The sequence below is a fragment of the Mastomys coucha genome, unplaced genomic scaffold (assembly GCF_008632895.1).
Source record: "Mastomys coucha isolate ucsf_1 unplaced genomic scaffold, UCSF_Mcou_1 pScaffold12, whole genome shotgun sequence".
Classification (NCBI taxonomy): Eukaryota; Metazoa; Chordata; class Mammalia; order Rodentia; family Muridae; genus Mastomys; species Mastomys coucha.
Genome location: NW_022196894.1, coordinates 49,850,322 through 49,853,828, shown reverse-complemented (window position 1 = coordinate 49,853,828; position 3,507 = coordinate 49,850,322). Strand labels below are relative to the sequence as shown.

General features: G+C 36.0%; 1 protein-coding gene across 2 annotated transcripts in view; it reads left to right on the top strand.

Moving 5' to 3' along the window:
• Nucleotides 1-3,507, top strand: part of Alcam (activated leukocyte cell adhesion molecule) — a 196,296-nt gene that overhangs the window by 178,560 nt on the left and 14,229 nt on the right. The window lies entirely within an intron of this gene.

The following is a 3,507-nucleotide window of genomic DNA, read 5'->3' as shown; positions in this document are numbered from 1 at the left end:
AAAAAAAAAAAAAAAAAAGCACATACAGTCTAAATATATAACACTTGAAAGTTTTTGTTTGAAGTTGATGAAGATTAGTTCAAAAGAGGTACATATTCCAGGGCCTGTGAATGACTGAGAAGTGTCTGATCTGTCCAGAAATAAAATTGCCACTGAACTGAGGATATCTTCTGTGTTCTAGTTAAATGACTTTATTCCGTGTGAGAAACTAATTAAGGGGTGGAAAAATCATTACTTTGGCCTTAATGAAAACATTGATTAGATAAAATACTACAAATGCATTTAAAATGCTTTAGATAAGGGTAGATTAAAAATGATTAGAATCATAAAGTACAGCATGCAGGATGGGGCTTTAGGATCTAACAGGGCTTGTACTAAGTATCTGGTGAAGCTAATGATGATTATCGGTAAGTATATGTCAAGATTTAGATGTATATGATTTCTGTAAGACAGACACATCCTCCACATTAGGCTGATGACTTTTTGTGTGAGTTCGTAGTGACTACATTACCAGCAGAAGGGGAAGTGGAATGTGGAATTTTGCATGAGCATTTATTTTGGATTGGATTGGTTTGGTTTGGTTTGGTTTGGTTTGGTTTGGTTTGGTTTGGTTTGGTTTGGTTTGGTTTGGTTTAGTTTGGTTTGGTTTATTTATGAGTTTGATTTGCTTTTTGAACATTAGAAGTCCCATTGGTGACTCTGGGACACATTCCTGGTTTCAAACAAGGACTTTAAAATTACCTCTTCTAAGTGAATAAACTGTTTCACAACAGAGTATCTGTAGCTAGTACCAATCTGGAACATAATTTTATGCTTTCATTATGCCTGAAAATGAAAAATGTCTAAAAATTATCAAGAAGTATATCTTATTAAAAGAGATAAATGAGCTCAAGCCTACATAATCTTAATCTCCCTCTATAAGTGTGTCAGCTCCAGGTCTGAGTGAAGCTTCCTGGCAGGGAGACAGAGCTGGGAAAGGTAGATGTCACAAAGCACAATAACCATACATTGACCTTTTGTTCCTGGCACATGTGTAGACACCATGGTATTCATATTTTACCTGTGAAAAAGGATTGTTTGTCTTAATGTCATGATAACTAGGCCTTACCCTACCTCAGGATGCTTTGCTGATCTTTTTCCATACAAATTTTTCTGTTGTATTTATGACTGATATACATAATGTCTATTCCCATTTGAAGAGCACAGTCACCCCTCTTTATATGGTACCTCACTCCTTCTAGATTGGTGGTTCTCAACCACTCTAGTGCTGCAGACCTTTAATATAGTTTTCCTCATGTTGTGGTGACTCCCTACCATGCAATTATTTTTGTAGCTACTGTATAACTGTAATTTTGCTACTGTTATGAATTATAATGTAAATACATGATATGCAGATGGTTTTAGATGACCCCTGTCATTTAAATGGGTCATTTGACTCCCAAGGGAGTTGCAACTCATAGGTTGAAAACCACTGTTTTAGTCCATTTCTCCCAGACAGCTGGTGTATTGGTTAGACTTTTTCAGAGAATTGAAAGTGTGTGCAGGCACATATGGGGTGGGAGGCAGGGAGTATATAGGAGGGATCAAAAGAGAAAGAGGAGAGAGGCAGGGGTGGAAAATTACCTTACATGGTCGTGGAAGCTGCAGTCTCCAGGTCTTTAAGTGGGAAACTGGAGGTGTATGAGAATAGGTGACCAGCTCGAGCTATGTCCTAAAGGCTGAGGACCAGGAGAACTGAGCAGATAAGTTTTAGTCTAGACTCAATGGGATGGAGAGTGTGAAGAGGCAAAGTCTCAGCCTGAGCCTAGAGAGTAGAACAAGTTCCAAAGTGCTGGGGCTGGAGGTAGACCTTCCCTGCTAAGCCTTTCCATTCTCTTGGTACCTTTAGTTGGATGACAAACACACATAAGAGAAAATGATCAGCCTTACCAAGTCAACTGATAACTATGTTCATCACATCTAGAAATACCCAGTGACACAATAGAATACTGTTTGATAAATGTCTGGATATGATATGGTCCAACAAGTTAATATATAAAGTTGACCATTACGGTTGACAATGAATATTATATATGAGTGTTTAGCCTACAAATATACCAATAGAGTTATGGGACCTATGGAAAATCTAAAAAGGACTGCTTGTACCATGTGAAAAGAGATACAAAATTGCCAAGAAGTAGGTATTCTAATACAATAATATCATAATCTTATACAAATTCTCCTAATATTTGCAAAAGTTTCTTTATGGTCAAAATACTCTTTAATTTATAAATGCATGATGAAAAACGCATCTGAAAGCTTAGTATCTAGGATTCATTCATTCTACTAGGACTTCTTATTTAAAAAATGAAACTAAAATTTCTCTGCGTCCATAAAACAAGCTAAGACATGTCTCATTATGGTTAAATGAATTTCAAGTCCTAAGAGAACCTTCAACATCTTAACCATACTCTGTTAATGTCTCATCAGACATCGAATATACTGTGAATAAAAGAAATGTGTCCTTGTGTTACATATGGCAACCAAAAATCCAAATTACAGATAAGTAAATGCTGGACACGTTGTTCAATAACATCATTAGTTTAGGCCTCCAGCACTCCCTTTTAATTAAGGGCCAGTCTTAACAGGTGACTACTACTTCACTGAAGAATGTTTTAAATTTGATAGGCTTAATATTATTGGTAACCAGTGTAATAAATTTCAACTATCATCTTAAGTATCAAAGAGACTTTTATGAAGAATGTGTGGGATGCTTCAGATTTCTAAATGCTCTTAATACCTTGCCTGAGCCTCTGGAATAAGCTGATGTTTGTTTGTGCATTATGAGTGAGTGTTTAACCCTTTTAGATTCTGGCAAAGGAAATGCAGACTCATCCTTAGAGAGTTCAGAATCTCTAAGACCAATTTTAGCAAAGTAATGGAGTTTTAGCAACATTAGAGGCATGTTCTTTAAATTAGTTATGGTAAACATCATTGGAAAGATAGAAAAAAATTATTGCAAAGTACAGCTGACAAGTACAATCGTTTATACATTTAGTGGCTTTTATATCCAATATAAATTCATATGCTTTCAGATACCTCAGTAGCACTGCCTTTCAATTAAGATTCATCATCTGACTTTGCCTGTATACATTTAGTATCATGCCATGGGGAGGAACATGCCACAAAGTCAAGGATGGCATGGCCTCTCCATTTGTATTAAAAGATGGGGTTATCCATGTTTGGCCTTTTTTTTTTCTACTTATAATTTGGCAAGCATCCAGAAGGGGAAAAAAGAAAAGAGAAAATGTTCCATTATTCCCTCAAACCATAAATTATAAATCCTAAAGTAAAAGGTAAATAGAATAAAGAGGATATGCTGACATGTCTTCTTAATTACAGTGGCATTGACCACTAAGTACAGAACCAGGGCTCCACTCTTGATACTGTTCTGACCTGAAAGCCCTCAGAGGGAAGAGCTCACATCAAAATAGAGCATTTACATTAAAAAAACAAAACAAAAACAAA